Consider the following 23,787-nt stretch of genomic DNA (forward strand, 5'->3'; position numbering starts at 1 on the left):
CTCTGCTGCATTATTTAATGACTTTGTTGGATTTTTTAAGGACTCTGCTGCATTATTTAAGGAATTTGCTGCTATATTAAAGGACTCTGCTTCAGTATTTAAGGACTCTGCTGCGGTATTTAAGGACTCTGCTGCATTATTTAAGGACTCTGCTGCATTATTTAAGGACTTTGCTGCATTATTTAAGGAATTTGTTGCATTATTTAAGGACTCTGCTGCATTATTTAAGGACTTTGCTGCAATATTTAAGGACTCTGCTTCAGTATTTAAGGACTCTGCTGCATTATTTAAGGACGTTGTTGCATTATTTAAGGACTCTGCTGCATTATTTAAGGACTTTACTGCATTATTTAAGGACTCTGCTGCATTATTTAAGGACTTTGTTGCATTATTTAAGGACTCTGCTGCATTAGTTAAGTACTTTGCTGCATTATTTAAGGACTCTGCTGCATTATTTAACGACGTTGTTGCATTATTTAAGAACTGTGCTGCATTATTTAAGGACTTTGCTCCATTATTTAAGGACTATGCTGCATTATTTAATGACTTTGCTGAAGCATTTGAGGACTCTGCTGCATTATTAGAGGACTCTGCTGCATTATTTAAGGACTTGCTGCATTATTTAATGACTTTGTTGGATTTTTTAAGGACTCTGCTGCATTATTTAAGGAATTTGCTGCTATATTAAAGGACTCTGCTTCAGTATTTATGGACTCTGCTGCGGTATTTAAGGACTCTGCTGCATTATTTAAGGACTCTGCTGCATTATTTAAGGACTTTGCTGCATTATTTAAGGAATCTGCTGCATTATTTAAGGACTTTGTTGCATTATCTAAGGACTCTGTTGCATTATTGAAGGACTTTGCTGCAATATTTAAGGACTCTGCTTCTATATTTAAGGACTCTGCTGCATTATTTAAGGACTTTGATGCATTATTTAAGGACTCTGCTGCATTATTTAAGGACTTTGCTGCATTATTTATGGACTCTGCTGCATTATTTAAGGACTTTGCTGCAATATTTAAGGACTCTGCTTCAGTATTTAAGGACTCTGCTGCATTATTTAAGGACTTTGTTGCATTATTTAAGGACTCTGCTGCATTATTTAAGGACTTTGCTGCATTATTTAAGGACTCTGCTGCATTATTTAAGGACTCTGCTGAAGCATTTGAGGACTCTGCTGCATTATTTAATCACTTTGCTGCGGTATTTAAGGACTCTGTTGCATTATTTAAGGACTTTGTTGCATTATTTAAGGACTCTGCTGCATTAGTTAAGGACTTTGCTGCATTATTTAAGGACTCTGCTGCATTATTTAACGACGTTGTTGCATTATTTAAGAACTGTGCTGCATTATTTAAGGACTTTGCTGCATTATTTAAGGACTATGCTGCATTATTTAATGACTTTGCTGAAGCATTTGAGGACTCTGCTGCATTATTAGAGGACTCTGCTGCATTATTTAATGACTTTGTTGGATTTTTTTAAGGACTCTGCTGCATTATTTAAAGAATTTGCTGCTATATTAAAGGACTCTGCTTCAGTATTTAAGGACTCTGCTGCGGTATTTAAGGACTCTGCTGCATTATTTAAGGACTCTGCTGCATTATTTAAGGACTTTTCTGCATTATTTAAGGACTCTGCTGCATTATTTAAGGACTTTGTTGCATTATTTAAGGACTCTAATGCATTATTTAAGGACTTTGCTGCAATATTTAAGGACTCTGCTGCATTAGTTAAGGACTTTGCTGCATTATTTAAGGACTCTGCTGCATTATTTAACGACTTTACTGCATTATTTATGGATTCTGCTGCATTATTTAAGGACTTTGTTGCATTATTTAAGGACTCTGCTGCATTAGTTAAGGACTATGCTGCATTATCTAATGACTTTGCTGAAGCATTTGAGGACTCTGCTGCATTATTAGAGGACTCTGCTGCATTATTTAAGGACTTGCTGCATTATTTAATGACTTTGTTGGATTTTTTAAGGACTCTGCTGCGTTATTTAAGGAATTTGCTGCTATATTAAAGGACTCTGCTTCAGTATTTAAGGACTCTGCTGCGGTATTTAAGGACTCTGCTGCATTATTTAAGGACTCTGCTGCATTATTTAAGGACTTTGCTGCATTATTTAAGGAATCTGCTGCATTATTTAAGGACTTTGTTGCATTATCTAAGGACTCTGCTGCATTATTGAAGGACTTTGCTGCAATATTTAAGGACTCTGCTTCAGTATTTAAGGACTCTGCTGCATTATTTAAGGACTTTGTTGCATTATTTAAGGACTCTGCTGCATTATTTAAGGACTTTGTTGCATTATTTAAGGACTCTGCTGCATTATTTAAGGACTTTGCTGCAATATTTAAGGACTCTGCTTCAGTATTTAAGGACTCTGCTGCATTATTTAAGGACTTTGTTGCATTATTTAAGGACTCTGCTGCATTATTTAAGGACTTTGTTGCATTATTTAAGGACTCTGCTGCATTATTAGAGGACTTTGCTGCAATATTTAAGGACTCTGCTTCAGTATTTAAGGACTCTGCTGCATTATTTAAGGACTTTGTTGCATTATTTAAGGACTCTGCTGCATTATTTAAGCACTTTGCTGCGGTATTTAAGGACTCTGTTGCATTATTTAAGGACTTTGTTGCATTATTTAAGGACTCTGCTGCATTAGTTAAGGACTTTGCTGCATTATTTAAGGACTCTGCTGCATTATTTACCGACGTTGTTGCATTATTTAAGAACTGTGCTGCTTTATTTAAGGACTTTGCATTATTTAAGGACTATGCTGCATTATTTAATGACTTTGCTGAAGCATTTGAGGACTCTGCTGCATTATTAGAGGACTCTGCTGCATTATTTAATGACTTTGTTGGATTTTTTAAGGACTCTGCTGCATTATTTAAGGAATTTGCTGCTATATTAAAGGACTCTGCTTCAGTATTTAAGGACTCTGCTGCAGTATTTAAGGACTCTGCTGCATTATTTAAGGACTCTGCTGCATTATTTAAGGACTTTGCTGCATTATTTAAGGACTCTGCTGCATTATTTAAGGACTTTGTTGCATTATTTAAGGACTCTAATGCATTATTTAAGGACTTTGCTGCAATATTTAAGGACTCTGCTTCAGTATTTAAGGACTCTGCTGCATTATTTAAGGACGTTGTTGCATTATTTAAGGACTCTGCTGCATTATTTAAGGACTCTGCTGCATTATTTAAGGACTTTGCTGCAATATTTAAGGACTCTGCTTCAGTATTTAAGGACTCTGCTGCGGTATTTAAGGACCCTGCTGCATTATTTTAGGACTCTGCTGCATTATTTAAGGACTTTGCTGCATTATTTAAGGAATCTGCTGCATTATTTAAGGACTTTGTTGCATTATCTAAGGACTCTGCTGCATTATTGAAGGACTTTGCTGCATTATTTAAGGACTCTGCTGCATTATTTAAGGACTTTGCTGCAATGTTTAAGGACTCTGCTTCAGTATTTAAGGACTCTGCTTAAGCATTTGAGGACTCTGCTGCATTATTTAATGACTTTGCTGAAGCATTTGAGGACTCTGCTGCATTATTAGAGGACTCTGCTGCATTATTTAATGACTTTGTTGGATTTTTTAAGGACTCTGCTGCATTATTTAAGGAATTTGCTGCTATATTAAAGGACTCTGCTTCAGTATTTAAGGACTCTGCTGCGGTATTTAAGGACTCTGCTGCATTATTTAAGGACTCTGCTGCATTATTTAAGGACTTTGCTGCATTATTTAAGGAATTTGTTGCATTATTTAAGGACTCTGCTGCATTATTTAAGGACTTTGCTGCAATATTTAAGGACTCTGCTTCAGTATTTAAGGACTCTGCTGCATTATTTAAGGACGTTGTTGCATTATTTAAGGACTCTGCTGCATTATTTAAGGACTTTACTGCATTATTTAAGGACTCTGCTGCATTATTTAAGGACTTTGTTGCATTATTTAAGGACTCTGCTGCATTAGTTAAGGACTTTGCTGCATTATTTAAGGACTCTGCTGCATTATTTAACGACGTTGTTGCATTATTTAAGAACTGTGCTGCATTATTTAAGGACTTTGCTCCATTATTTAAGGACTATGCTGCATTATTTAATGACTTTGCTGAAGCATTTGAGGACTCTGCTGCATTATTAGAGGACTCTGCTGCATTATTTAAGGACTTGCTGCAATATTTAATGACTTTGTTGGATTTTTTAAGGACTCTGCTGCATTATTTAAGGAATTTGCTGCTATATTAAAGGACTCTGCTTCAGTATTTAAGGACTCTGCTGCAGTATTTAAGGACTCTGCTGCATTATTTAAGGACTCTGCTGCATTATTTAAGGACTTTGCTGCATTATTTAAGGACTCTGCTGCATTATTTAAGGACTTTGTTGCATTATTTAAGGACTCTAATGCATTATTTAAGGACTTTGCTGCAATATTTAAGGACTCTGCTTCAGTATTTAAGGACTCTGCTGCGGTATTTAAGGACCCTGCTGCATTATTTTAGGACTCTGCTGCATTATTTAAGGACTTTGCTGCATTATTTAAGGAATCTGCTGCATTATTTAAGGACTTTGTTGCATTATCTAAGGACTCTGCTGCATTATTGAAGGACTTTGCTGCATTATTTAAGGACTCTGCTGCATTATTTAAGGACTTTGCTGCAATGTTTAAGGACTCTGCTTCAGTATTTAAGGACTCTGCTTAAGCATTTGAGGACTCTGCTGCATTATTTAATGACTTTGCTGAAGCATTTGAGGACTCTGCTGCATTATTAGAGGACTCTGCTGCATTATTTAATGACTTTGTTGGATTTTTTAAGGACTCTGCTGCATTATTTAAGGAATTTGCTGCTATATTAAAGGACTCTGCTTCAGTATTTAAGGACTCTGCTGCGGTATTTAAGGACTCTGCTGCATTATTTAAGGACTCTGCTGCATTATTTAAGGACTTTGCTGCATTATTTAAGGAATTTGTTGCATTATTTAAGGACTCTGCTGCATTATTTAAGGACTTTGCTGCAATATTTAAGGACTCTGCTTCAGTATTTAAGGACTCTGCTGCATTATTTAAGGACGTTGTTGCATTATTTAAGGACTCTGCTGCATTATTTAAGGACTTTACTGCATTATTTAAGGACTCTGCTGCATTATTTAAGGACTTTGTTGCATTATTTAAGGACTCTGCTGCATTAGTTAAGGACTTTGCTGCATTATTTAAGGACTCTGCTGCATTATTTAACGACGTTGTTGCATTATTTAAGAACTGTGCTGCATTATTTAAGGACTTTGCTCCATTATTTAAGGACTATGCTGCATTATTTAATGACTTTGCTGAAGCATTTGAGGACTCTGCTGCATTATTAGAGGACTCTGCTGCATTATTTAAGGACTTGCTGCATTATTTAATGACTTTGTTGGATTTTTTAAGGACTCTGCTGCATTATTTAAGGAATTTGCTGCTATATTAAAGGACTCTGCTTCAGTATTTATGGACTCTGCTGCGGTATTTAAGGACTCTGCTGCATTATTTAAGGACTCTGCTGCATTATTTAAGGACTTTGCTGCATTATTTAAGGAATCTGCTGCATTATTTAAGGACTTTGTTGCATTATCTAAGGACTCTGTTGCATTATTGAAGGACTTTGCTGCAATATTTAAGGACTCTGCTTCTATATTTAAGGACTCTGCTGCATTATTTAAGGACTTTGTTGCATTATTTAAGGACTCTGCTGCATTATTTAAGGACTTTGCTGCATTATTTATGGACTCTGCTGCATTATTTAAGGACTTTGCTGCAATATTTAAGGACTCTGCTTCAGTATTTAAGGACTCTGCTGCATTATTTAAGGACTTTGTTGCATTATTTAAGGACTCTGCTGCATTATTTAAGGACTTTGCTGCATTATTTAAGGACTCTGCTGCATTATTTAAGGACTCTGCTGAAGCATTTGAGGACTCTGCTGCATTATTTAATCACTTTGCTGCGGTATTTAAGGACTCTGTTGCATTATTTAAGGACTTTGTTGCATTATTTAAGGACTCTGCTGCATTAGTTAAGGACTTTGCTGCATTATTTAAGGACTCTGCTGCATTATTTACCGACGTTGTTGCATTATTTAAGAACTGTGCTGCTTTATTTAAGGACTTTGCATTATTTAAGGACTATGCTGCATTATTTAATGACTTTGCTGAAGCATTTGAGGACTCTGCTGCATTATTAGAGGACTCTGCTGCATTATTTAATGACTTTGTTGGATTTTTTAAGGACTCTGCTGCATTATTTAAGGAATTTGCTGCTATATTAAAGGACTCTGCTTCAGTATTTAAGGACTCTGCTGCAGTATTTAAGGACTCTGCTGCATTATTTAAGGACTCTGCTGCATTATTTAAGGACTTTGCTGCATTATTTAAGGACTCTGCTGCATTATTTAAGGACTTTGTTGCATTATTTAAGGACTCTAATGCATTATTTAAGGACTTTGCTGCAATATTTAAGGACTCTGCTTCAGTATTTAAGGACTCTGCTGCATTATTTAAGGACGTTGTTGCATTATTTAAGGACTCTGCTGCATTATTTAAGGACTCTGCTGCATTATTTAAGGACTTTGCTGCAATATTTAAGGACTCTGCTTCAGTATTTAAGGACTCTGCTGCGGTATTTAAGGACCCTGCTGCATTATTTTAGGACTCTGCTGCATTATTTAAGGACTTTGCTGCATTATTTAAGGAATCTGCTGCATTATTTAAGGACTTTGTTGCATTATCTAAGGACTCTGCTGCATTATTGAAGGACTTTGCTGCATTATTTAAGGACTCTGCTGCATTATTTAAGGACTTTGCTGCAATGTTTAAGGACTCTGCTTCAGTATTTAAGGACTCTGCTTAAGCATTTGAGGACTCTGCTGCATTATTTAAGGACTTTGCTGCATTATTTAAGGAATTTGTTGCATTATTTAAGGACTCTGCTGCATTATTTAAGGACTTTGCTGCAATATTTAAGGACTCTGCTTCAGTATTTAAGGACTCTGCTGCATTATTTAAGGACGTTGTTGCATTATTTAAGGACTCTGCTGCATTATTTAAGGACTTTACTGCATTATTTAAGGACTCTGCTGCATTATTTAAGGACTTTGTTGCATTATTTAAGGACTCTGCTGCATTAGTTAAGGACTTTGCTGCATTATTTAAGGACTCTGCTGCATTATTTAACGACGTTGTTGCATTATTTAAGAACTGTGCTGCATTATTTAAGGACTTTGCTCCATTATTTAAGGACTATGCTGCATTATTTAATGACTTTGCTGAAGCATTTGAGGACTCTGCTGCATTATTAGAGGACTCTGCTGCATTATTTAAGGACTTTACTGCATTATTTAAGGACTCTGCTGCATTATTTAAGGACTTTGTTGCATTATTTAAGGACTCTGCTGCATTAGTTAAGGACTTTGCTGCATTATTTAAGGACTCTGCTGCATTATTTAAGGACTTTGTTGCATTATTTAAGGACTCTAATGCATTATTTAAGGACTTTGCTGCAATATTTAAGGACTCTGCTTCAGTATTTAAGGACTCTGCTGCATTATTTAAGGACGTTGTTGCATTATTTAATGACTCTGCTGCATTATTTAAGGACTTTGTTGCATTATTTAAGGACTCTAATGCATTATTTAAGGACTTTGCTGCAATATTTAAGGACTCTGCTTCAGTATTTAAGGACTCTGCTGCATTATTTAAGGACGTTGTTGCATTATTTAAGGACTCTGCTGCATTATTTAAGGACTCTGCTGCATTATTTAAGGACGTTGTTGCATTATTTAAGGACTCTGCTGCATTATTTAAGGACTTTGCTGCAATATTTAAGGACTCTGCTTCAGTATTTAAGGACTCTGCTGCGGTATTTAAGGACCCTGCTGCATTATTTAAGGACTTTGCTGCATTATTTAAGGAATCTGCTGCATTATTTAAGGACTTTGTTGCATTATCTAAGGACTCTGTTGCATTATTGAAGGACTTTGCTGCAATATTTAAGGACTCTGCTTCTATATTTAAGGACTCTGCTGCATTATTTAAGGACTTTGTTGCATTATTTAAGGACTCTGCTGCATTATTTAAGGACTTTACTGCATTATTTAAGGACTCTGCTGCATTATTTAAGGACTTTGTTGCATTATTTAAGGACTCTGCTGCATTAGTTAAGGACTTTGCTGCATTATTTAAGGACTCTGCTGCATTATTTAACGACGTTGTTGCATTATTTAAGAACTGTGCTGCATTATTTAAGGACTTTGCTCCATTATTTAAGGACTATGCTGCATTATTTAATGACTTTGCTGAAGCATTTGAGGACTCTGCTGCATTATTAGAGGACTCTGCTGCATTATTTAAGGACTTGCTGCATTATTTAATGACTTTGTTGGATTTTTTAAGGACTCTGCTGCATTATTTAAGGAATTTGCTGCTATATTAAAGGACTCTGCTTCAGTATTTATGGACTCTGCTGCGGTATTTAAGGACTCTGCTGCATTATTTAAGGACTCTGCTGCATTATTTAAGGACTTTGCTGCATTATTTAAGGAATCTGCTGCATTATTTAAGGACTTTGTTGCATTATCTAAGGACTCTGTTGCATTATTGAAGGACTTTGCTGCAATATTTAAGGACTCTGCTTCTATATTTAAGGACTCTGCTGCATTATTTAAGGACTTTGTTGCATTATTTAAGGACTCTGCTGCATTATTTAAGGACTTTGCTGCATTATTTATGGACTCTGCTGCATTATTTAAGGACTTTGCTGCAATATTTAAGGACTCTGCTTCAGTATTTAAGGACTCTGCTGCATTATTTAAGGACTTTGTTGCATTATTTAAGGACTCTGCTGCATTATTTAAGGACTTTGCTGCATTATTTAAGGACTCTGCTGCATTATTTAAGGACTCTGCTGAAGCATTTGAGGACTCTGCTGCATTATTTAATCACTTTGCTGCGGTATTTAAGGACTCTGTTGCATTATTTAAGGACTTTGTTGCATTATTTAAGGACTCTGCTGCATTAGTTAAGGACTTTGCTGCATTATTTAAGGACTCTGCTGCATTATTTAACGACGTTGTTGCATTATTTAAGAACTGTGCTGCATTATTTAAGGACTTTGCTGCATTATTTAAGGACTATGCTGCATTATTTAATGACTTTGCTGAAGCATTTGAGGACTCTGCTGCATTATTAGAGGACTCTGCTGCATTATTTAATGACTTTGTTGGATTTTTTTAAGGACTCTGCTGCATTATTTAAAGAATTTGCTGCTATATTAAAGGACTCTGCTTCAGTATTTAAGGACTCTGCTGCGGTATTTAAGGACTCTGCTGCATTATTTAAGGACTCTGCTGCATTATTTAAGGACTTTTCTGCATTATTTAAGGACTCTGCTGCATTATTTAAGGACTTTGTTGCATTATTTAAGGACTCTAATGCATTATTTAAGGACTTTGCTGCAATATTTAAGGACTCTGCTGCATTAGTTAAGGACTTTGCTGCATTATTTAAGGACTCTGCTGCATTATTTAACGACTTTACTGCATTATTTAAGGATTCTGCTGCATTATTTAAGGACTTTGTTGCATTATTTAAGGACTCTGCTGCATTAGTTAAGGACTATGCTGCATTATTTAATGACTTTGCTGAAGCATTTGAGGACTCTGCTGCATTATTAGAGGACTCTGCTGCATTATTTAAGGACTTGCTGCATTATTTAATGACTTTGTTGGATTTTTTAAGGACTCTGCTGCGTTATTTAAGGAATTTGCTGCTATATTAAAGGACTCTGCTTCAGTATTTAAGGACTCTGCTGCGGTATTTAAGGACTCTGCTGCATTATTTAAGGACTCTGCTGCATTATTTAAGGACTTTGCTGCATTATTTAAGGAATCTGCTGCATTATTTAAGGACTTTGTTGCATTATCTAAGGACTCTGCTGCATTATTGAAGGACTTTGCTGCAATATTTAAGGACTCTGCTTCAGTATTTAAGGACTCTGCTGCATTATTTAAGGACTTTGTTGCATTATTTAAGGACTCTGCTGCATTATTTAAGGACTTTGTTGCATTATTTAAGGACTCTGCTGCATTATTTAAGGACTTTGCTGCAATATTTAAGGACTCTGCTTCAGTATTTAAGGACTCTGCTGCATTATTTAAGGACTTTGTTGCATTATTTAAGGACTCTGCTGCATTATTTAAGGACTTTGTTGCATTATTTAAGGACTCTGCTGCATTATTAGAGGACTTTGCTGCAATATTTAAGGACTCTGCTTCAGTATTTAAGGACTCTGCTGCATTATTTAAGGACTTTGTTGCATTATTTAAGGACTCTGCTGCATTATTTAAGCACTTTGCTGCGGTATTTAAGGACTCTGTTGCATTATTTAAGGACTTTGTTGCATTATTTAAGGACTCTGCTGCATTAGTTAAGGACTTTGCTGCATTATTTAAGGACTCTGCTGCATTATTTACCGACGTTGTTGCAATATTTAAGAACTGTGCTGCTTTATTTAAGGACTTTGCATTATTTAAGGACTATGCTGCATTATTTAATGACTTTGCTGAAGCATTTGAGGACTCTGCTGCATTATTAGAGGACTCTGCTGCATTATTTAATGACTTTGTTGGATTTTTTAAGGACTCTGCTGCATTATTTAAGGAATTTGCTGCTATATTAAAGGACTCTGCTTCAGTATTTAAGGACTCTGCTGCAGTATTTAAGGACTCTGCTGCATTATTTAAGGACTCTGCTGCATTATTTAAGGACTTTGCTGCATTATTTAAGGACTCTGCTGCATTATTTAAGGACTTTGTTGCATTATTTAAGGACTCTAATGCATTATTTAAGGACTTTGCTGCAATATTTAAGGACTCTGCTTCAGTATTTAAGGACTCTGCTGCATTATTTAAGGACGTTGTTGCATTATTTAAGGACTCTGCTGCATTATTTAAGGACTCTGCTGCATTATTTAAGGACTTTGCTGCAATATTTAAGGACTCTGCTTCAGTATTTAAGGACTCTGCTGCGGTATTTAAGGACCCTGCTGCATTATTTTAGGACTCTGCTGCATTATTTAAGGACTTTGCTGCATTATTTAAGGAATCTGCTGCATTATTTAAGGACTTTGTTGCATTATCTAAGGACTCTGCTGCATTATTGAAGGACTTTGCTGCATTATTTAAGGACTCTGCTGCATTATTTAAGGACTTTGCTGCAATGTTTAAGGACTCTGCTTCAGTATTTAAGGACTCTGCTTAAGCATTTGAGGACTCTGCTGCATTATTTAATGACTTTGCTGAAGCATTTGAGGACTCTGCTGCATTATTAGAGGACTCTGCTGCATTATTTAATGACTTTGTTGGATTTTTTAAGGACTCTGCTGCATTATTTAAGGAATTTGCTGCTATATTAAAGGACTCTGCTTCAGTATTTAAGGACTCTGCTGCGGTATTTAAGGACTCTGCTGCATTATTTAAGGACTCTGCTGCATTATTTAAGGACTTTGCTGCAATATTTAAGGACTCTGCTTCAGTATTTAAGGACTCTGCTGCATTATTTAAGGACGTTGTTGCATTATTTAAGGACTCTGCTGCATTATTTAAGGACTTTACTGCATTATTTAAGGACTCTGCTGCATTATTTAAGGACTTTGTTGCATTATTTAAGGACTCTGCTGCATTAGTTAAGGACTTTGCTGCATTATTTAAGGACTCTGCTGCATTATTTAACGACGTTGTTGCATTATTTAAGAACTGTGCTGCATTATTTAAGGACTTTGCTCCATTATTTAAGGACTATGCTGCATTATTTAATGACTTTGCTGAAGCATTTGAGGACTCTGCTGCATTATTAGAGGACTCTGCTGCATTATTTAAGGACTTGCTGCATTATTTAATGACTTTGTTGGATTTTTTAAGGACTCTGCTGCATTATTTAAGGAATTTGCTGCTATATTAAAGGACTCTGCTTCAGTATTTATGGACTCTGCTGCGGTATTTAAGGACTCTGCTGCATTATTTAAGGACTCTGCTGCATTATTTAAGGACTTTGCTGCATTATTTAAGGAATCTGCTGCATTATTTAAGGACTTTGTTGCATTATCTAAGGACTCTGTTGCATTATTGAAGGACTTTGCTGCAATATTTAAGGACTCTGCTTCTATATTTAAGGACTCTGCTGCATTATTTAAGGACTTTGATGCATTATTTAAGGACTCTGCTGCATTATTTAAGGACTTTGCTGCATTATTTATGGACTCTGCTGCATTATTTAAGGACTTTGCTGCAATATTTAAGGACTCTGCTTCAGTATTTAAGGACTCTGCTGCATTATTTAAGGACTTTGTTGCATTATTTAAGGACTCTGCTGCATTATTTAAGGACTTTGCTGCATTATTTAAGGACTCTGCTGCATTATTTAAGGACTCTGCTGAAGCATTTGAGGACTCTGCTGCATTATTTAATCACTTTGCTGCGGTATTTAAGGACTCTGTTGCATTATTTAAGGACTTTGTTGCATTATTTAAGGACTCTGCTGCATTAGTTAAGGACTTTGCTGCATTATTTAAGGACTCTGCTGCATTATTTAACGACGTTGTTGCATTATTTAAGAACTGTGCTGCATTATTTAAGGACTTTGCTGCATTATTTAAGGACTATGCTGCATTATTTAATGACTTTGCTGAAGCATTTGAGGACTCTGCTGCATTATTAGAGGACTCTGCTGCATTATTTAATGACTTTGTTGGATATTTTTAAGGACTCTGCTGCATTATTTAAAGAATTTGCTGCTATATTAAAGGACTCTGCTTCAGTATTTAAGGACTCTGCTGCGGTATTTAAGGACTCTGCTGCATTATTTAAGGACTCTGCTGCATTATTTAAGGACTTTTCTGCATTATTTAAGGACTCTGCTGCATTATTTAAGGACTTTGTTGCATTATTTAAGGACTCTAATGCATTATTTAAGGACTTTGCTGCAATATTTAAGGACTCTGCTGCATTAGTTAAGGACTTTGCTGCATTATTTAAGGACTCTGCTGCATTATTTAACGACTTTACTGCATTATTTAAGGATTCTGCTGCATTATTTAAGGACTTTGTTGCATTATTTAAGGACTCTGCTGCATTAGTTAAGGACTATGCTGCATTATTTAATGACTTTGCTGAAGCATTTGAGGACTCTGCTGCATTATTAGAGGACTCTGCTGCATTATTTAAGGACTTGCTGCATTATTTAATGACTTTGTTGGATTTTTTAAGGACTCTGCTGCGTTATTTAAGGAATTTGCTGCTATATTAAAGGACTCTGCTTCAGTATTTAAGGACTCTGCTGCGGTATTTAAGGACTCTGCTGCATTATTTAAGGACTCTGCTGCATTATTTAAGGACTTTGCTGCATTATTTAAGGAATCTGCTGCATTATTTAAGGACTTTGTTGCATTATCTAAGGACTCTGCTGCATTATTGAAGGACTTTGCTGCAATATTTAAGGACTCTGCTTCAGTATTTAAGGACTCTGCTGCATTATTTAAGGACTTTGTTGCATTATTTAAGGACTCTGCTGCATTATTTAAGGACTTTGTTGCATTATTTAAGGACTCTGCTGCATTATTTAAGGACTTTGCTGCAATATTTAAGGACTCTGCTTCAGTATTTAAGGACTCTGCTGCATTATTTAAGGACTTTGTTGCATTATTTAAGGACTCTGCTGCATTATTTAAGGACTTTGCTGCATTATTTAAGGACTCTGCTGCATTATTTAAGGACTCTGCTGAAGCATTTGAGGACTCTGCTGCATTATTTAATCACTTTGCTGCGGTATTTAAGGACTCTGTTGCATTATTTAAGGACTTTGTTGCATTATTTAAGGACTCTGCTGCATTAGTTAAGGACTTTGCTGCATTATTTAAGGACTCTGCTGCATTATTTAACGACGTTGTTGCATTATTTAAGAACTGTGCTGCATTATTTAAGGACTTTGCTGCATTATTTAAGGACTATGCTGCATTATTTAATGACTTTGCTGAAGCATTTGAGGACTCTGCTGCATTATTAGAGGACTCTGCTGCATTATTTAATGACTTTGTTGGATATTTTTAAGGACTCTGCTGCATTATTTAAAGAATTTGCTGCTATATTAAAGGACTCTGCTTCAGTATTTAAGGACTCTGCTGCGGTATTTAAGGACTCTGCTGCATTATTTAAGGACTCTGCTGCATTATTTAAGGACTTTTCTGCATTATTTAAGGACTCTGCTGCATTATTTAAGGACTTTGTTGCATTATTTAAGGACTCTAATGCATTATTTAAGGACTTTGCTGCAATATTTAAGGACTCTGCTGCATTAGTTAAGGACTTTGCTGCATTATTTAAGGACTCTGCTGCATTATTTAACGACTTTACTGCATTATTTAAGGATTCTGCTGCATTATTTAAGGACTTTGTTGCATTATTTAAGGACTCTGCTGCATTAGTTAAGGACTATGCTGCATTATTTAATGACTTTGCTGAAGCATTTGAGGACTCTGCTGCATTATTAGAGGACTCTGCTGCATTATTTAAGGACTTGCTGCATTATTTAATGACTTTGTTGGATTTTTTAAGGACTCTGCTGCGTTATTTAAGGAATTTGCTGCTATATTAAAGGACTCTGCTTCAGTATTTAAGGACTCTGCTGCGGTATTTAAGGACTCTGCTGCATTATTTAAGGACTCTGCTGCATTATTTAAGGACTTTGCTGCATTATTTAAGGAATCTGCTGCATTATTTAAGGACTTTGTTGCATTATCTAAGGACTCTGCTGCATTATTGAAGGACTTTGCTGCAATATTTAAGGACTCTGCTTCAGTATTTAAGGACTCTGCTGCATTATTTAAGGACTTTGTTGCATTATTTAAGGACTCTGCTGCATTATTTAAGGACTTTGTTGCATTATTTAAGGACTCTGCTGCATTATTTAAGGACTTTGCTGCAATATTTAAGGACTCTGCTTCAGTATTTAAGGACTCTGCTGCATTATTTAAGGACTTTGTTGCATTATTTAAGGACTCTGCTGCATTATTTAAGGACTTTGCTGCATTATTTATGGACTCTGCTGCATTATTTAAGGACTTTGCTGCAATATTTAAGGACTCTGCTTCAGTATTTAAGGACTCTGCTGCATTATTTAAGGACTTTGTTGCATTATTTAAGGACTCTGCTGCATTATTTAAGGACTTTGCTGCATTATTTAAGGACTCTGCTGCATTATTTAAGGACTCTGCTGAAGCATTTGAGGACTCTGCTGCATTATTTAATCACTTTGCTGCGGTATTTAAGGACTCTGTTGCATTATTTAAGGACTTTGTTGCATTATTTAAGGACTCTGCTGCATTAGTTAAGGACTTTGCTGCATTATTTAAGGACTCTGCTGCATTATTTAACGACGTTGTTGCATTATTTAAGAACTGTGCTGCATTATTTAAGGACTTTGCTGCATTATTTAAGGACTATGCTGCATTATTTAATGACTTTGCTGAAGCATTTGAGGACTCTGCTGCATTATTAGAGGACTCTGCTGCATTATTTAATGACTTTGTTGGATTTTTTTAAGGACTCTGCTGCATTATTTAAAGAATTTGCTGCTATATTAAAGGACTCTGCTTCAGTATTTAAGGACTCTGCTGCGGTATTTAAGGACTCTGCTGCATTATTTAAGGACTCTGCTGCATTATTTAAGGACTTTTCTGCATTATTTAAGGACTCTGCTGCATTATTTAAGGACTTTGTTGCATTATTTAAGGACTCTAATGCATTATTTAAGGACTTTGCTGCAATATTTAAGGACTCTGCTGCATTAGTTAAGGACTTTGCTGCATTATTTAAGGACTCTGCTGCATTATTTAACGACTTTACTGCATTATTTAAGGATTCTGCTGCATTATTTAAGGACTTTGTTGCATTATTTAAGGACTCTGCTGCATTAGTTAAGGACTATGCTGCATTATTTAATGACTTTGCTGAAGCATTTGAGGACTCTGCTGCATTATTAGAGGACTCTGCTGCATTATTTAAGGACTTGCTGCATTATTTAATGACTTTGTTGGATTTTTTAAGGACTCTGCTGCGTTATTTAAGGAATTTGCTGCTATATTAAAGGACTCTGCTTCAGTATTTAAGGACTCTGCTGCGGTATTTAAGGACTCTGCTGCATTATTTAAGGACTCTGCTGCATTATTTAAGGACTTTGCTGCATTATTTAAGGAATCTGCTGCATTATTTAAGGACTTTGTTGCATTATCTAAGGACTCTGCTGCATTATTGAAGGACTTTGCTGCAATATTTAAGGACTCTGCTTCAGTATTTAAGGACTCTGCTGCATTATTTAAGGACTTTGTTGCATTATTTAAGGACTCTGCTGCATTATTTAAGGACTTTGTTGCATTATTTAAGGACTCTGCTGCATTATTTAAGGACTTTGCTGCAATATTTAAGGACTCTGCTTCAGTATTTAAGGACTCTGCTGCATTATTTAAGGACTTTGTTGCATTATTTAAGGACTCTGCTGCATTATTTAAGGACTTTGTTGCATTATTTAAGGACTCTGCTGCATTATTAGAGGACTTTGCTGCAATATTTAAGGACTCTGCTTCAGTATTTAAGGACTCTGCTGCATTATTTAAGGACTTTGTTGCATTATTTAAGGACTCTGCTGCATTATTTAAGCACTTTGCTGCGGTATTTAAGGACTCTGTTGCATTATTTAAGGACTTTGTTGCATTATTTAAGGACTCTGCTGCATTAGTTAAGGACTTTGCTGCATTATTTAAGGACTCTGCTGCATTATTTACCGACGTTGTTGCAATATTTAAGAACTGTGCTGCTTTATTTAAGGACTTTGCATTATTTAAGGACTATGCTGCATTATTTAATGACTTTGCTGAAGCATTTGAGGACTCTGCTGCATTATTAGAGGACTCTGCTGCATTATTTAATGACTTTGTTGGATTTTTTAAGGACTCTGCTGCATTATTTAAGGAATTTGCTGCTATATTAAAGGACTCTGCTTCAGTATTTAAGGACTCTGCTGCAGTATTTAAGGACTCTGCTGCATTATTTAAGGACTCTGCTGCATTATTTAAGGACTTTGCTGCATTATTTAAGGACTCTGCTGCATTATTTAAGGACTTTGTTGCATTATTTAAGGACTCTAATGCATTATTTAAGGACTTTGCTGCAATATTTAAGGACTCTGCTTCAGTATTTAAGGACTCTGCTGCATTATTTAAGGACGTTGTTGCATTATTTAAGGACTCTGCTGCATTATTTAAGGACTCTGCTGCATTATTTAAGGACTTTGCTGCAATATTTAAGGACTCTGCTTCAGTATTTAAGGACTCTGCTGCGGTATTTAAGGACCCTGCTGCATTATTTTAGGACTCTGCTGCATTATTTAAGGACTTTGCTGCATTATTTAAGGAATCTGCTGCATTATTTAAGGACTTTGTTGCATTATCTAAGGACTCTGCTGCATTATTGAAGGACTTTGCTGCATTATTTAAGGACTCTGCTGCATTATTTAAGGACTTTGCTGCAATGTTTAAGGACTCTGCTTCAGTATTTAAGGACTCTGCTTAAGCATTTGAGGACTCTGCTGCATTATTTAATGACTTTGCTGAAGCATTTGAGGACTCTGCTGCATTATTAGAGGACTCTGCTGCATTATTTAATGACTTTGTTGGATTTTTTAAGGACTCTGCTGCATTATTTAAGGAATTTGCTGCTATATTAAAGGACTCTGCTTCAGTATTTAAGGACTCTGCTGCGGTATTTAAGGACTCTGCTGCATTATTTAAGGACTCTGCTGCATTATTTAAGGACTTTGCTGCAATATTTAAGGACTCTGCTTCAGTATTTAAGGACTCTGCTGCATTATTTAAGGACGTTGTTGCATTATTTAAGGACTCTGCTGCATTATTTAAGGACTTTACTGCATTATTTAAGGACTCTGCTGCATTATTTAAGGACTTTGTTGCATTATTTAAGGACTCTGCTGCATTAGTTAAGGACTTTGCTGCATTATTTAAGGACTCTGCTGCATTATTTAACGACGTTGTTGCATTATTTAAGAACTGTGCTGCATTATTTAAGGACTTTGCTCCATTATTTAAGGACTATGCTGCATTATTTAATGACTTTGCTGAAGCATTTGAGGACTCTGCTGCATTATTAGAGGACTCTGCTGCATTATTTAAGGACTTGCTGCATTATTTAATGACTTTGTTGGATTTTTTAAGGACTCTGCTGCATTATTTAAGGAATTTGCTGCTATATTAAAGGACTCTGCTTCAGTATTTATGGACTCTGCTGCGGTATTTAAGGACTCTGCTGCATTATTTAAGGACTCTGCTGCATTATTTAAGGACTTTGCTGCATTATTTAAGGAATCTGCTGCATTATTTAAGGACTTTGTTGCATTATCTAAGGACTCTGTTGCATTATTGAAGGACTTTGCTGCAATATTTAAGGACTCTGCTTCTATATTTAAGGACTCTGCTGCATTATTTAAGGACTTTGATGCATTATTTAAGGACTCTGCTGCATTATTTAAGGACTTTGCTGCATTATTTATGGACTCTGCTGCATTATTTAAGGACTTTGCTGCAATATTTAAGGACTCTGCTTCAGTATTTAAGGACTCTGCTGCATTATTTAAGGACTTTGTTGCATTATTTAAGGACTCTGCTGCATTATTTAAGGACTTTGCTGCATTATTTAAGGACTCTGCTGCATTATTTAAGGACTCTGCTGAAGCATTTGAGGACTCTGCTGCATTATTTAATCACTTTGCTGCGGTATTTAAGGACTCTGTTGCATTATTTAAGGACTTTGTTGCATTATTTAAGGACTCTGCTGCATTAGTTAAGGACTTTGCTGCATTATTTAAGGACTCTGCTGCATTATTTAACGACGTTGTTGCATTATTTAAGAACTGTGCTGCATTATTTAAGGACTTTGCTGCATTATTTAAGGACTATGCTGCATTATTTAATGACTTTGCTGAAGCATTTGAGGACTCTGCTGCATTATTAGAGGACTCTGCTGCATTATTTAATGACTTTGTTGGATATTTTTAAGGACTCTGCTGCATTATTTAAAGAATTTGCTGCTATATTAAAGGACTCTGCTTCAGTATTTAAGGACTCTGCTGCGGTATTTAAGGACTCTGCTGCATTATTTAAGGACTCTGCTGCATTATTTAAGGACTTTTCTGCATTATTTAAGGACTCTGCTGCATTATTTAAGGACTTTGTTGCATTATTTAAGGACTCTAATGCATTATTTAAGGACTTTGCTGCAATATTTAAGGACTCTGCTGCATTAGTTAAGGACTTTGCTGCATTATTTAAGGACTCTGCTGCATTATTTAACGACTTTACTGCATTATTTAAGGATTCTGCTGCATTATTTAAGGACTTTGTTGCATTATTTAAGGACTCTGCTGCATTAGTTAAGGACTATGCTGCATTATTTAATGACTTTGCTGAAGCATTTGAGGACTCTGCTGCATTATTAGAGGACTCTGCTGCATTATTTAAGGACTTGCTGCATTATTTAATGACTTTGTTGGATTTTTTAAGGACTCTGCTGCGTTATTTAAGGAATTTGCTGCTATATTAAAGGACTCTGCTTCAGTATTTAAGGACTCTGCTGCGGTATTTAAGGACTCTGCTGCATTATTTAAGGACTCTGCTGCATTATTTAAGGACTTTGCTGCATTATTTAAGGAATCTGCTGCATTATTTAAGGACTTTGTTGCATTATCTAAGGACTCTGCTGCATTATTGAAGGACTTTGCTGCAATATTTAAGGACTCTGCTTCAGTATTTAAGGACTCTGCTGCATTATTTAAGGACTTTGTTGCATTATTTAAGGACTCTGCTGCATTATTTAAGGACTTTGTTGCATTATTTAAGGACTCTGCTGCATTATTTAAGGACTTTGCTGCAATATTTAAGGACTCTGCTTCAGTATTTAAGGACTCTGCTGCATTATTTAAGGACTTTGTTGCATTATTTAAGGACTCTGCTGCATTATTTAAGGACTTTGTTGCATTATTTAAGGACTCTGCTGCATTATTAGAGGACTTTGCTGCAATATTTAAGGACTCTGCTTCAGTATTTAAGGACTCTGCTGCATTATTTAAGGACTTTGTTGCATTATTTAAGGACTCTGCTGCATTATTTAAGCACTTTGCTGCGGTATTTAAGGACTCTGTTGCATTATTTAAGGACTTTGTTGCATTATTTAAGGACTCTGCTGCATTAGTTAAGGACTTTGCTGCATTATTTAAGGACTCTGCTGCATTATTTACCGACGTTGTTGCAATATTTAAGAACTGTGCTGCTTTATTTAAGGACTTTGCATTATTTAAGGACTATGCTGCATTATTTAATGACTTTGCTGAAGCATTTGAGGACTCTGCTGCATTATTAGAGGACTCTGCTGCATTATTTAATGACTTTGTTGGATTTTTTAAGGACTCTGCTGCATTATTTAAGGAATTTGCTGCTATATTAAAGGACTCTGCTTCAGTATTTAAGGACTCTGCTGCAGTATTTAAGGACTCTGCTGCATTATTTAAGGACTCTGCTGCATTATTTAAGGACTTTGCTGCATTATTTAAGGACTCTGCTGCATTATTTAAGGACTTTGTTGCATTATTTAAGGACTCTAATGCATTATTTAAGGACTTTGCTGCAATATTTAAGGACTCTGCTTCAGTATTTAAGGACTCTGCTGCATTATTTAAGGACGTTGTTGCATTATTTAAGGACTCTGCTGCATTATTTAAGGACTCTGCTGCATTATTTAAGGACTTTGCTGCAATATTTAAGGACTCTGCTTCAGTATTTAAGGACTCTGCTGCGGTATTTAAGGACCCTGCTGCATTATTTTAGGACTCTGCTGCATTATTTAAGGACTTTGCTGCATTATTTAAGGAATCTGCTGCATTATTTAAGGACTTTGTTGCATTATCTAAGGACTCTGCTGCATTATTGAAGGACTTTGCTGCATTATTTAAGGACTCTGCTGCATTATTTAAGGACTTTGCTGCAATGTTTAAGGACTCTGCTTCAGTATTTAAGGACTCTGCTTAAGCATTTGAGGACTCTGCTGCATTATTTAATGACTTTGCTGAAGCATTTGAGGACTCTGCTGCATTATTAGAGGACTCTGCTGCATTATTTAATGACTTTGTTGGATTTTTTAAGGACTCTGCTGCATTATTTAAGGAATTTGCTGCTATATTAAAGGACTCTGCTTCAGTATTTAAGGACTCTGCTGCGGTATTTAAGGACTCTGCTGCATTATTTAAGGACTCTGCTGCATTATTTAAGGACTTTGCTGCATTATTTAAGGAATTTGTTGCATTATTTAAGGACTCTGCTGCATTATTTAAGGACTTTGCTGCAATATTTAAGGACTCTGCTTCAGTATTTAAGGACTCTGCTGCATTATTTAAGGACGTTGTTGCATTATTTAAGGACTCTGCTGCATTATTTAAGGACTTTACTGCATTATTTAAGGACTCTGCTGCATTATTTAAGGACTTTGTTGCATTATTTAAGGACTCTGCTGCATTAGTTAAGGACTTTGCTGCATTATTTAAGGACTCTGCTGCATTATTTAACGACGTTGTTGCATTATTTAAGAACTGTGCTGCATTATTTAAGGACTTTGCTCCATTATTTAAGGACTATGCTGCATTATTTAATGACTTTGCTGAAGCATTTGAGGACTCTGCTGCATTATTAGAGGACTCTGCTGCATTATTTAAGGACTTGCTGCATTATTTAATGACTTTGTTGGATTTTTTAAGGACTCTGCTGCATTATTTAAGGAATTTGCTGCTATATTAAAGGACTCTGCTTCAGTATTTATGGACTCTGCTGCGGTATTTAAGGACTCTGCTGCATTATTTAAGGACTCTGCTGCATTATTTAAGGACTTTGCTGCATTATTTAAGGAATCTGCTGCATTATTTAAGGACTTTGTTGCATTATCTAAGGACTCTGTTGCATTATTGAAGGACTTTGCTGCAATATTTAAGGACTCTGCTTCTATATTTAAGGACTCTGCTGCATTATTTAAGGACTTTGATGCATTATTTAAGGACTCTGCTGCATTATTTAAGGACTTTGCTGCATTATTTATGGACTCTGCTGCATTATTTAAGGACTTTGCTGCAATATTTAAGGACTCTGCTTCAGTATTTAAGGACTCTGCTGCATTATTTAAGGACTTTGTTGCATTATTTAAGGACTCTGCTGCATTATTTAAGGACTTTGCTGCATTATTTAAGGACTCTGCTGCATTATTTAAGGACTCTGCTGAAGCATTTGAGGACTCTGCTGCATTATTTAATCACTTTGCTGCGGTATTTAAGGACTCTGTTGCATTATTTAAGGACTTTGTTGCATTATTTAAGGACTCTGCTGCATTAGTTAAGGACTTTGCTGCATTATTTAAGGACTCTGCTGCATTATTTAACGACGTTGTTGCATTATTTAAGAACTGTGCTGCATTATTTAAGGACTTTGCTGCATTATTTAAGGACTATGCTGCATTATTTAATGACTTTGCTGAAGCATTTGAGGACTCTGCTGCATTATTAGAGGACTCTGCTGCATTATTTAATGACTTTGTTGGATTTTTTTAAGGACTCTGCTGCATTATTTAAAGAATTTGCTGCTATATTAAAGGACTCTGCTTCAGTATTTAAGGACTCTGCTGCGGTATTTAAGGACTCTGCTGCATTATTTAAGGACTCTGCTGCATTATTTAAGGACTTTTCTGCATTATTTAAGGACTCTGCTGCATTATTTAAGGACTTTGTTGCATTATTTAAGGACTCTAATGCATTATTTAAGGACTTTGCTGCAATATTTAAGGACTCTGCTGCATTAGTTAAGGACTTTGCTGCATTATTTAAGGACTCTGCTGCATTATTTAACGACTTTACTGCATTATTTAAGGATTCTGCTGCATTATTTAAGGACTTTGTTGCATTATTTAAGGACTCTGCTGCATTAGTTAAGGACTATGCTGCATTATTTAATGACTTTGCTGAAGCATTTGAGGACTCTGCTGCATTATTAGAGGACTCTGCTGCATTATTTAAGGACTTGCTGCATTATTTAATGACTTTGTTGGATTTTTTAAGGACTCTGCTGCGTTATTTAAGGAATTTGCTGCTATATTAAAGGACTCTGCTTCAGTATTTAAGGACTCTGCTGCGGTATTTAAGGACTCTGCTGCATTATTTAAGGACTCTGCTGCATTATTTAAGCACTTTGCTGCATTATTTAAGGAATCTGCTGCATTATTTAAGGACTTTGTTGCATTATCTAAGGACTCTGCTGCATTATTGAAGGACTTTGCTGCAATATTTAAGGACTCTGCTTCAGTATTTAAGGACTCTGCTGCATTATTTAAGGACTTTGTTGCATTATTTAAGGACTCTGCTGCATTATTTAAGGACTTTGTTGCATTATTTAAGGACTCTGCTGCATTATTTAAGGACTTTGCTGCAATATTTAAGGACTCTGCTTCAGTATTTAAGGACTCTGCTGCATTATTTAAGGACTTTGTTGCATTATTTAAGGACTCTGCTGCATTATTTAAGGACTTTGTTGCATTATTTAAGGACTCTGCTGCATTATTAGAGGACTTTGCTGCAATATTT

The sequence above is a fragment of the Phyllobates terribilis genome, unplaced genomic scaffold (genome assembly GCF_046119375.1).
Source record: "Phyllobates terribilis strain yellow unplaced genomic scaffold, ASM4611937v1 Scaffold_80__1_contigs__length_6766528, whole genome shotgun sequence".
NCBI lineage: Eukaryota > Metazoa > Chordata > Amphibia > Anura > Dendrobatidae > Phyllobates > Phyllobates terribilis.